This window comes from Schistocerca gregaria, chromosome 5, assembly GCF_023897955.1.
Source record: "Schistocerca gregaria isolate iqSchGreg1 chromosome 5, iqSchGreg1.2, whole genome shotgun sequence".
Classification (NCBI taxonomy): domain Eukaryota; kingdom Metazoa; phylum Arthropoda; class Insecta; order Orthoptera; family Acrididae; genus Schistocerca; species Schistocerca gregaria.
In genome coordinates, this window is record NC_064924.1 from 455645301 (window position 1) to 455658514 (window position 13214).

Genomic DNA, 13214 nt, shown 5'->3' on the forward strand with positions numbered 1-13214 from the left:
TTTTAAACACAACCGCTACAGACACAAGAGGACTTGTTGTTAAGGTCTTATGAATCAGTTTGTTTTGTTTACGAAATAAACACACATAAAATTGACAATTTCTTTAAATCAATGGGTTGATAGTAAACAATCGCGTAATCTGTAATGAGTGCCCTTGTGGACTTTCTACACTGGACTACGGCGGCCGGCCGCGGTGGCCTCGCGGTTCTAGGCGCGCAGTCCGGAACCGTGCGACTGCTACGGTCGCAGGTTCGAATCCTGCCTCGGGCATGGATGTGTGTGATGTCCTTAGGTTAGTTAGGTTTAAGTAGTTCTAAGTTCTAGGGGACTGATGACCACAGCAGTTGAGTCCCATAGTGGTCAGAGCCAGAGCCACTGGACTACGCAGTGGAGCTCAAGATAATGTATTTTCAATTATTGTGGGAAACAACACTTCCAGACTCTGTGTCCGAACTGGTCAATAACATTACAACGGGAATCACACTTGTCTGGCTGGTTTCCTTTTCACAGTTCTAGCGGCTTTGAGAATTTGCTTATAATAAACCGCAATATTCTGGATAAGTTCATTAGACAATGTCAAGTAAGCAACCGTACATCTAGAGGTTTGGAAGAAACCTTGCTGTACGGTATATTGAAATGTGTTCCCCGCATTCAGTTTACAATGCAAACATCTCTTAGACGCACTACGAATCTAGTGGTGTGGACATGTTGGGAATGTGGGTCTCACGGGGAGCGTGCAAGGGATAAGTCCCTGCAGTCGCGCTATCCTCTGTGCCTTCGGTGGCTCAGCTGGATAGAGCGTCTGCCATGTAAGCAGGAGATCCCGGGTTCGAGTCCCGGTCGGGGCACACATTTTCAACATGTCCCTATTGAAGTACATCAGCGCCTGTTTGCAGCTGGGGTGTCCATTTAATTATCGTTTCAGTTTACAATGGTTTGCAGAACACAGAGATAGACACAGAATATCTCAAAAGTTGCTACAGAAGCACTATGATTTCTGTAGTTCTCGTTCTAATCTGTTAAATCACGACGTGATCGGTTCAAAAACGTCACAGCCGCTTTGTAGCCCCCAAGGCCCTACCTCCACCTCGCTCAATACGCGAGTGGAATAGGAAAGAAAATCGATAGTTCTGATGTGATTTACCCTTCGCTACACGCTGTAAGAGGCTTGCGGAGTATACAGTAGTAGTAGTAGTAGTAGTAGTAGTAGTAGAGGGTTGATTGGGCGCACGACAGCAAGGTCTCAGCGCCCCATGGAGTATACAGGATGGAGAAAAACAGCGTGATAAAAGGTTCGAGTAGGGTAGGAAAACTTTAAATTCCTGTACACGATTCTTTGCGCTGGACGCGATTTTTCTGTGAAGTTTACTGCGTAAAGCAAGACTTTTAAATCCGCTACGCTAAAAGTACAGTAAGGCCATTCATTTAAGATAATAAGTTGTATTACAGGTAAGTTATTCGAAAAGTACTACTGTACGGTGCAGTGTTATTAAAAATTAAATCTAACAAGTAAGACTCATACTCTTTAATTTTTGCTAATGTTTAGAGAGCATAAACAAATTTTTATTCTGACAAGCACAGTAGATCAGTAAGTGTGAACTAACACATTACTGAAAAATGAAACAGAAATTAAATCTGAAACACACATTTTGCTGAAAACACATTTTTATAGCAAATGTTCGAAATTGCTGCCTCCAGGGTTGGTACGAAGTTGCGCCTAAGAAATGACTGGCACACCGTCTCGAAAATGTAGGGCACATAGCGAACGATTATACTGGGCACAACCAGTTTGCATCTGGTGTGTGGTATATCAACTTTGACATAGGTTTGGTCGTAGACTCACAATGCACGCTTAGAAATGTGCCATCACGTAAAGTTTTCGAGATTTTCGGGTTTATTTAAAATGACTTAATTTTGTTTTACACTTTCAGTCATTTTCGTTAATTTATTTCTTGATTTATTCATAATACAAAAGTTACATAATGTATTACAAAGTGTCAATTTTAAAAAGAGAAACTAGGAGACAGATGAGTTTAATTTGCCAGAACGTTTTGAGTTGGTGTTATCTGTGGATTAAGGTGGTCGTACGTTTTTGCATGTTCCTCGCTGCAGCGATTAAAAGTCAGTTTTCATCTTTTGTGCAATTCAGTAGTTGTGGCATCTGATTTTTTCTTGACCTATTTTATTTACCTTTGCTATGCTGTTTGCAATGCCAAGGCAGACGCAAGCAGTTATTTGATTGTTATAATATTGTTTTGTGTGTTTGTAGAACAGCTAAGACATCAAAAACCACTAGAATGTGACGGAATGGAATATTGCAGAAAAGAACACTGTTAAGAACAAACCATTAGTTGTGGCAAGTAAAGCCACGTTGCCTTTTCTTCCTGTTAAGTGAGGTCTGATGAAATTTTGCACAAGCTCTTGCCAGAGAGGGTGAAGCTTTCAAACAGTTGAATGAAGTCTTGCCCAACATCAGTGAATCCAAGTCAAACGAAGCAGTTTTTATCACTTAACAATTTAGAAAATTATTGATCGATGAAACGTTTCTTGCTAAACTGACAAATGTAGAATTATGTACTTGGGCTTTTTGACGTTTTAGGCAACAGAAGAGAATTATTAGTGGCTAAACTGCAGGACAACTACAAATACTGAGATGCAGAATGTTACGAAAAGTACGCTTTTTAGTTTTGCACCTACATTTTTCCCCGCAAAATTTGGGTGCTGTTAGCGATGAACATGACTACTTCCACATAGATATTCTTTAATCAAATGAAACTATATGTTTCTAGGACCTTTTCAAGCCTCAAACACTTGCAACGCAAATATTTCGGACATGTAAGGCACTACCGATACGCGGTTTTCAGAGAACTGAATTGTGAGCAAGGGGACGTATTTGCAGCCGATACACAGATTTCGAGAGGTTGGCAAAAGTGCAGTTTTTTTACAAAAGTTACAAATTTTTAAATGCGACAATACCCATTGAGAGTAAAATTCTAAATGGAGTGTAAATGAAAATGTCAATGGCGTTTTTTGCACGAAGCTAGTGCAAGTAGCTTACGAGTTATCGTATTGTGAACATTGTAAACACCGACAACTGTTCGTTACATCCTACTGCTTATACGCTAGGCGAAGCTGTTACGTTTGTTTGCATTCTGTTGCGTGTACACTGAGATTGCATTGCGACGGTCCTGTCACTTATTATGTGATAGTGGATGTAGTAAGAAGTGCTTGGGAGATGGTATTTCATAACGCGGCAAGCTTATGATTTATGGAGAATGTAGGAAATGCACCGTTCGTTCGTATAGCGTGTACCCTGAAGGATATCCCAATAGACGTTAACTGTTTCAAACAATTACGGATGATATGAAACGGCTAATTACTGCTGCCCGCGCTGAAATTTCCGCTGAAGTGCTAGAACGTGTGCAGCAGTCGTTGTATGGCGGACTGCAAGCTTGTATTGACGCGGATGGTGGTCGGTTTTAGCACAGTCCACTGGTTCTCTGCGTGTTAGAGCTCTAGAGGTACTGCATTCACCTTTGTTTGTATTTAGTTTGACCTAGGTAATGCCCCATTTAACAATACGAAACTTCCGGAGGCTGATTAACATCTGTGTAGGCTACACCTACGCACCCATGTAAAAGTCACGTTCGTTTGTGCTTCAACATGGAACAAACGACTATCGATGTTTACAATGTTCAAACTACGATATCTCGTAAAGTACTTGCACTAGACTCCTGCAACAAACATCACTTTGATTGTGATACTGTCAACAGGAATTGTTCCGCTGAAATGGTTATACCTTTTCAAAATAAACACATATGAAACTCATAGCAATTTATGTTTGGGGTGCGCGGGTGGGACCTGTACCCACCATTCCAATCTGTGAAATCCGCATATCAATAGCGCCTTCCATTATCGAAATATCTGCGTGCAAGTTTTAGATGATTCTCCCCGTATATGTAGACTTTGGGAATTTGGATTGAGAAGTGAAGCGTGCTATGGAAGCCCATGCAGTTGTGCAAACCGCTGTGCCTACTGAGCAGGAGGCATGGGTTCGAAAATGGCTCTGAGCACTATGGGACTTAACATCTGAGGTCATCAATCCCATAGAACTTAGAACTACTTAAACCTAACTAACCTAAGGACAGCACACAACACCCAGCCATCACGAGGCAGAGAAAATCCCTGACCCCACCGGGAATCGAACCCGGGAACCCGGCGTGGGAAGCGAGAACGCTACCGCACGACCACGAGATGCGGGCACATAGGTTCGATTCCTGGCTTGGGTACAAATTTTTATTAGTCATTGCAGTCTGCATATATACCTTAGAGCTGTTTGAGACTTGAAAAGGTCCCTGGAATTTCATTTTATTAATGCTACTACGGCTGGGTTTCAGGCAGGATACCCCGTTCTGTTAGATGCTGAGGTGCTGTTCCATTACAGTTTGAGAGCCTTCGCAATGGTCTTCGAGTTTAGGGGGAATACCAAGCGGGCTGTGGCATGAATGGGAATTTCGATTGAGGACGGAGGCAATGGTTTGCATATTTGCCACGTGAGCAGGACACCAGTATTCGAATCCCGGGCTTGGTACGAATTTTCATTCTTCGCTTTAGTCTGCTTATATACATCAAGATACTCTTTGCACGGGATACTGATAACAAGGAACCCTTCAATGATGGTCAATTACTGGTTGATTTGCTCAGTGAGACATCTTACAAAAGAAAAGCATGCTCATCCTAATGCTCCAAATAAACGGACATTAAACTTTGTAATACATTAACATTTTTAATTATGATCATTGTTTTAATGGTATATGCGACTTATCATGTAATATGATGATGGTTAAGTTGTGTGATGTAAGGGTCTAAATAATTTTAGGGTGATGTGCGTCATTTTTTGGCCAGTTTTATCGCAGCCTCAAATTTTTTTGCGACCGCCTCTCCACAGGCACTGACTTCCGTCGCCAATTGGCTGGCTGTCATTTTATGGCTACAGGTCCGCAGCCGTACTTGTTTAACCTATGGTTGTCCTAAATATTCTACTCGAATCGACTTCCCCTACCCCAGTTCTGGCTTTATCAGCTTGTTTTTCTCCAACTCGTAGACGTAGGTGTAGATGTATCGAATCACATTTGCGTCTGTTTTTTATACGATCATAATCGAACCAATCTTAAAACTTTTTTCTGTCACATTGGCTGCTTCAACCAGAGGATTAACCGGACTTTACAGACTACTACAATTCGTGGGCAACGTGCACGACTGGAATGCCACGCGATCGCTACATCAAAGGCGATGCTGAATAACTTTGGTTACCGGAAAGCCAAAATGTCGATCATCAATCGCTGGCAAGAAGAGAATAGAAGCGTCAGAATACGTGACGTTCACAGTTCCGCGGCCGCAGGCGAAACGTGTGCGCCTCGCAATGTTACAGAGATAAAAAAAAAACCTGTTTGCTCGTTATCCTCAAGGCCCACTGAGTTCAAGAGCGAGCGCAAGCGGAAAGCGTAGCAACGCTTGGACACTGCTTCGTGTGGCAAACAGGGCGACATTGTGAATTTGACTGTACCCACGACCGACGTGCGGTGCGGCAACACACACAAATATCTTTGAGAAGCTGTTGTAAGGAGCCACTCAAACGAAAATCTGAGATACATCCGCATTCTATTTGACACTGCAAGCCCACATGTTTGGTAATATATCAAGCGATAAATAAATTTGTCTGTTCAGGACTTCGACATACGCTATAAATCACGATTTGTCTCTTTCAGTTTCTACACGTTTGATCAACCTCGAAGTGGGGATTCGTCTACCCACAAGTGTCATGAACTTTACTCGACAGCTGAAAACCCATGGTTACACTGCAAGAGATTTTCAAGAATCACGCATGACTCTGTAAATTTCAAGACAGGACTTCATAGAGCAGTATAACAACATTGACTTGACAGGTGAACTTCGATCTGCTGGTACCATAAGAGGAAACGGTCAATAGTCACTACTCTTTGCCGGCCGCGGTGGTCTCGCGGTTCTAGGCGCGCAGTCCGGAACCGTGCGACTGCTACGGTCGCAGGTTCGAATCCTGCCTCGGGCATGGATGTGTGTGATGTCCTTAGGTTATTTAGGTTTAAGTAGTTCTAAGTTCTAGGGGACTTATGACCACAGCAGTTGAGTCCCATAGTGCTCAGAGCCATTTGAACCATCACTACTTATTAATTGGATATCTATAATTTTACCGGTAACCTCTAGTCTCTAATAATTATGCAGCTCCAGCGATGAACTCCTTAATACTCAGAATCGTGCTTAATTTATCTGTGCGCCATTTACTCTATTACAGTCAAGATCTCTCCTTTCCCACTAAATCTCTCCCACTTCCGGAAGTCCCTAGCTGGGGAAATCTATCTGAATTACTCTCTTAGAACTCGCGATATCATATCATATCACCTCTGTTACTGTCCTTATCCATTGCTTTTCCCACTTTCATCATCATCATTATTATTATTATTATTATTATTATTATTATTATTATTATTATTATTATTATTCTATCTCTAATGGAATCTTCATTTCCAAATAAACTGTAATGTGAAAAGATTTTTATGTGTAAAACATCCGGTGTGAGAGAGGGCCAGTAGAGTCTAATCTGGTAAGACTAAATAAATAAAACATATTCTACGTTAGCCACTCATTTATCCACTTGTCATAGCACCATTTACAGGTGGATAACTTTTGAATGCATTAGTGTCATGGACATAATGCGTTTCTCAGCCTCTGATAATCTTATGCAACCTGGCCTCAAGACGCACACAACATTAAAATATGTGGAGACAAATTTTCGCTGCATAAAATGAAACTCATGTCTCCAGTCATATCATAATTTTTTTCTTTTTCCTGGACACAAGACACAGTTAATACAAGATAGCCTATAAAATATGGCACTCTACAAATACCATAAACGGATACTTCCTCCCACGAGAGGACGTGGCCATGTGGCATTGGGCAACAACCCTTTTTAAATCATGTTAAAGGTAGTTCTTCTAATTTAAGTAGTTAAGTTTTCATCAAGGAATGCCTGTTGCCTTAACTTGCCATAGTTCGTTGCCTTTTATCTTTAGACGCTTGTCCTCCAAGCAATACATTACTTTTCACCCTCGTGGTAATAGAACCCAGGGGAAGTGCATTTGGCGAAAGGTAAAGAAGTGGTAACGCACGTTTTTGGAAGGGATAGTATCTTAGAGCTTAGGGCGTAGTGTGGTGATATAGTAATTAAGTGACAGACCATAAATCCAAAGGGCTGAAACCTCAATAGACGCAATGATTTGTTAATGTGTAAAATGCTGGTTCGGAGTCCACGTTAAACTGTTGCTCGCCCTTGGGTAGATTAGTTAAAATGGTGTAGGAAAGCATGGCATACCACTTTCAATAGGCTAAAAGTTAGTCAAACACCGAGATGTTTAAACCAGCCTCAGAGATGACGACAATTTTACTTGGTACGTTAGGGGGAGAAACGCATGTTTCTCTTACCGACCTAGATAGGTACTTTCGATCCCGTCTTTAACACCATCGACGAAGGTTGTATATTATATCTTCCAAATTAAACAAGTTATGCACATTTTGAATCATGTGTTTCCTCTGCCCCAGTTGCACTGCGTTTGTTGCAAGCACACTATATTGCCCAGTTAGCTTGCTAAATCTCCTGCATTATAAAGTGTCGTGCTATCCACAGGAATTCTACTTGCCTGTGCCCATTTGATGCCTGAGTAAATCTGCTGAATCGTACAAAGAGCACTTACAGATATCAAGAGAAATAATTCTGTCGAACGTATCACGTTTGCTCCAATGTCTCCACGATTGCAAATACACTCCTGGAAATGGAAAAAAGAATACATTGACACCGATGTGTCAGACCCACCATACTTGCTCCGGACACTGCGAGAGGGCTGTACAAGCAATGATCACACGCACGGCACAGCGGTCACACCAGGAACCGCGGTGTTGGCCGTCGAATGGCGCTAGCTGCGCAGCATTTGTGCACCGCCGCCGTCAGTGTCAGCCAGTTTGCCGTGGCATACGGAGCTCCATCGCAGTCTTTAACAATGGTAGCATGCCGCGACAGCGTGGACGTGAACCGTATGTGCAGTTGAAGAACTTTGAGCGAGGGCGTATAGTAGGCATGCGGGAGGCCGGGTGGACGTACCGCCGAATTGCTCAACACGTGGAGCGTGAGGTCACCACAGTACATCGATGTTGTCGCCAGTGGTCGGCGGAAGGTGCACGTGCCCGTCGACCTCGGACCGGACCGCAGCGACGCACGGATGCACGCCATGACCGTAGGATCCTACGCAGTGCCGTAGGGGACCGCACCGCCACTTCCCAGCAAATTAGGGACACTGTTGCTCCTGGGGTATCGGCGAGGACCATTCGCAACCGTCTCCATGAAGCTGGGCTACGGTCCCGCACACCGTTAGGCCGTCTTCCGCTCACGCCCCAACATCGTGCAGCCCGCCTCCAGTGGTGTCGCGACAGGCGTGAATGGAGGGACGAATGGAGACGTGTCGTCTTCAGCGATGAGAGTCGCTTCTGCCTTGGTGCCAATGATGGTCGTATGAGTGTTTGGCGCCGTGCAGGTGAGCGCCACAATCAGGACTGCATACGACCGAGGCACACAGGGCCAACACCCGGCATCATGGTGTGGGGAGCGATCTCCTACACTGGCCGTACACCTCTGGTGATCGTCGTGTCGAGGGGACACTGAATAGTGCACGGTACATCCAAACCGTCATCGAACCCATCGTTCTACCATTCCTAGACCGGCAAGGGAACTTGCTGTTCCAACAGGACAATGCACGTCCGCATGTATCCCGTGCCACCCAACGTGCTCTAGAAGGTGTAAGTCAACTACCCTGGCCAGCAAGATCTCCGGATCTGTCCCCCATTGAGCATGTTTGGGACTGGATGAAGCGTCGTCTCACGCGGTCTGCACGTCCAGCACGAACGCTGGTCCAACTGAGGCGCCAGGTGGAAATGGCATGGCAAGCCGTTCCACAGGACTACTTCCAGCATCTCTACGATCGTCTCCATGGGAGAATAGCAGCCTGCATTGCTGCGAAAGGTGGATATACACTGTACTAGTGCCGACACTGTACTAGTGCCGACATTGTGCATGCTCTGTTCCCTGTGTCTATGTGCCTGTGGTTCTGTCAGTGTGATCATGTGATGTGTCTGTCCCCAGGAATGTGACAATAAAGTTTCCCCTTCCTGGGACAATGAATTCACGGTGTTCTTATTTCAATTTCCAGGAGTGTAGCTCTCCGTCACGGATTGTAACTATGTTAGGGATGAGAATTCTAAAAACAGTGTCAAGGAATACAGTGGCAGTATCTCATGCTTAATCATAAAAAGGTTAATTTTTTCGATTAATTCACTGGAGATTGAAATTAACCATTAATTATAGGTGCAAATGGATTTCGCTACTAATAAAAAGTGATTTACATTAAATCGCCTCTATTCGTTACACTGTCACTCTTTGGCAAGGAATTTTGAGAGAAAGACCGTAGAGTGTGACATAAAAGTAGATATCTTAGGTGTTGCGAAACAACTCAAATCACTTAAGAAAGGCAAGTCTTCCGGTCCAGATGGTATACCAATCAGGTTCCCTTCAGAGTATGCAGACACAATAGCGCTTTTCTTAGCAATCATATACAATCGCTCACTTGACGAAAGGTCTGCTCCTAAAGAATGGAAAGTACCACAGGTCACACCAATATTCAAGAAAGGAAGTATAAGTAATCCAATGAATTACAGATCCATATCACTGACCTCAATTTGCAGTAGGATTTTGGAGCATATACTGTCCTCGAACATTATGAATCACCTTGAAGAAAATGACTTATTGATACATAACAAACACAGATTCAGAAAATATCGTTCTTGTGCAACGCAGTTAGCTCTTTATTCCCATGACGTAATGAGTGCTGTCGACAATGGATCTCAGATCGAATCCATATTCGTAGATTTCCAGAACGCTTTTGATACCGTTCCTAACAGACGACTATTAATCAAATTGCGTGCATATTGAGTATCGTCTCACTTGTGTGACTGGATTCGTGATTTCCTCTCGGAGAGGTCAAAGTTCGTAGTGATAGGCGGTAAATCATCGAGTAGAACAGAAGCGATATCTGGCGCTCCGCAAGGTAGTGTCATAGGCCCTCTGCTGTTCCTGATTTACGTAAATTATCTCGGTGATAATCTGAGCAGCCCCCTTAGATTGTTTGCAGATGACGCTGTAATTTACCGTCTAGTAAAATCATTAGACGATCAATTCCAATTACAAAATGATCTAGAAAGAATTTCTGTATGGTGCGAAAAGTGGCAACTGGCACTAAACAAAGAAAACGAGCTAGGTCATCCACACGGGTACTAAAAGAAATCCGATAAATTTTGGGTATACGATAAATCGCACAAATATAAGGGCTGTCAATTCGACTAAATGCCTAGGAATTACAATTACGAGCAACTTAAACTGGAAAGGCCAGATAGATAATATTGTGGGGAAGGCGAAACAAAGACTGCGCTTTGTTGGCAGAACACTTAGAAGATGCGACAAACCACTACAGAGACAGCCTACATTACACTTGTCTGTCCTCTGCTGGAATATTGCTGCGCGGTGTGGGATCTTTGCCAGGTAGGATTGACGGAGGACACCGAAACAGTGCAAAGAAGGGCAGTTCGTTTCGTGTTATCGCGAAACAGGGGTGAGAGTATCGCTAATATGATACGCGAGTCGGGGTGGTAGTTGCTGAAACAAGGGTGGTTTTCTTTGCGGCGAGATCTATTTACGAAATTTCAATCATCAACTTTCTGTTCCGAATCCGAAAATATTTTGTTGACACCCACCTACGTAGGGAGAAATGATCATTATGATAAAATAAGACAAATCAAAGATCGAACGAAAAGATTTAGGTGTTCCTTTTTCCCAAGCGCCATTCGAGAGTGGAATGGTAGAGAAGTAGTATGAAAATTGTTCGATGAACCCTCCGCCAGGCACTTAATTGTGCAACTGCAGTGTAACCATTTAGATGTAGATGAGTTTACAACTATTTTTACGAGTGCAGTAAAAGCGGGAACTGCGACGCAACAGGACGTACAGGCCATGTGTGTTTGTGCTATCTCTGGCACCGCCCACGCAAGCTGATAGCCACGTGGTACCCGCAGGACGACAACTGCACGGGCTGTTGCGCGTGCGTGCTGACACACTTCAGGAGAGCAAGAACAACATTTTCTGTGGCAGAGAAATCTTCCCAAGAGACGTGAGTCGCGCCTGCTTTACCGTCATCGATACCTCGCCGTCATCGTACCCGGCTGGCGTTCTGAAATGGAGCGAGTGAAAGTTACCGGCAAGATGACCGCAGAAGCGACTAGGAAACGATGCGCGGTTTCTCAAATAGAGAACACTAGGGAGACCAGTGTTTCATGCGAGTTAATGATCCTCACAGATACAGTTCGCTCCGTTTTGACACTGCAGTCCATCAAGAAGACTGAATTGTGTATTTGTGTGTTACTGTACAATTTACATGGCATAGCTGCGCGAGCCATTTACATTTCCCGAGATCAACCCATCCTCCGTCGAAGGACGAGGTACCTGCGCTAACACTATATAGCTCGTAGTATTGATTGATCGTTGTTGAAAGACTCTATAAGAGATACTACACTCGTCACTAGGAATACAGTTGTTTAGTTTTTGTACTTTCCTAGAACGGTCTTGCGAGGGATACGCTTTGTTTGTCAATAGGGAAGTATCGAGGATTTTTTAACGTTACATTGGCATACATGCCATGCAACTAGCACCATATTACGTTAAAGGAACATTTGATACTTGAAATAAATGAGTGTATGTACCTCCTAGAGAGTGCGTAGTAACATTTCACGGTATAACAGACAACGAAAACAATCATTCTTATTAGCGACGATAAAAGCGCAAAGAACAGAAAACGCAGTAATTTACCCTAAAGTCACATTTTGGCAGCTTCTGATTTCATTGGTCAACACAGAAAAAATTCTGAAGAATGGAAATTAGTGTTTATTATGTATTTTGACCCCCTAAAGACTAATGTTATTTTTTTGTAGCATCCTCAGTTTTAAAAATACTTCATTACATAAGAATGGTAGATTTCTTTAAAAAGGCAGCCTGTCAAGGCAGCCCTCAAGTCTCGACTACCGGAAAGCTTTCTTATAATTAGTATTTTACAACATGGCAACAGTGCGTGTGGCTCATTATCTGTTGCGGTGAGGAAACGCTTCGTTTGTTTAGCTATGCATTTACGAGTGTGGGCAGTGCGATCTAAATATACCTTGTGTTGAGTGCTTGGTTTTGTTTTAGCGGTGCATTTGTGTTAGTGTTTGTACAATGTCACGGGTGTGTTTAAATCACCCACTATTACATAATATTAAATCATGCAGGCGACACGTGACACCCGTAGTGAACAAACTGTACATCTTTATTTCGGCTGCAAGTTAGCTGATCAGGACCGAAAATGTGCACCACAGACGCCACATTTCTTGTCACAAAAGATTTCATATAAATGGTTCAAATGGCTCTTAGCACTATGGGACTTAACTGCTGAGGTCATCAGTCCCCTAGAACTTAGAACTACTTAAACCTAACTAACCAAAAGCCGACCGGAGTGACCGTGCGGTTCTAGGCGCTGCAGTCTGGAACCGAGGGACCGCTGCGGTCGCAGGTTCGAATCCTGTCTCGGGCATGGATGTGTGTGATGTTCTTAGGATAGTTAGGTTTAATTAGTTCTAAGTTCTAGGCGACTGATGACCTCAGAAGTTAAGTCGCATAGTGCTCGGAGCCATTTGAGCCATTTAACTAACCTAAGGACATCACACACATCCATGCCCGAGGCAGGATTCGAACCTGCGAGCGTAGCGGTCGCAGTTCCAGACTGTAGCGCCTAGAACCGCACGGCCACCTCGGCCGGCACAAAAGCTTTCAATGACCTTGTTGGGGACAGGAATCTTTCTAAGGCGCAAATTGAACTTTCGAGTACGTGTCTGAAGCAATGGAATTTACTAGGCAAAGATGCTAGGGCTTGTTTCTTTCTACATCATCAGGCTGCCTTCGCATCATTATTTCACATGAAAGGCTCATTCTGTTACTGCAGTGGAGTGAGTGGTCTGTTTAATGTTATGGGAATGAAACATATGTCAACGGA

The 13214-nt window shown here is 43.5% G+C and overlaps 1 protein-coding gene and 1 non-coding gene across 3 annotated transcripts in view; one reads left to right on the plus strand and one right to left on the minus strand.

The window, feature by feature from the left end:
- Nucleotides 1–13214, minus strand: part of LOC126271900 (uncharacterized) — a 752940-nt gene that overhangs the window by 95033 nt on the left and 644693 nt on the right. The gene's annotated exons all lie outside the window — the stretch shown is intronic.
- Trnat-ugu (transfer RNA threonine (anticodon UGU)) lies at nt 774–848 on the plus strand. The gene has a single exon. It is a non-coding gene; the product is annotated as a tRNA-Thr (tRNA).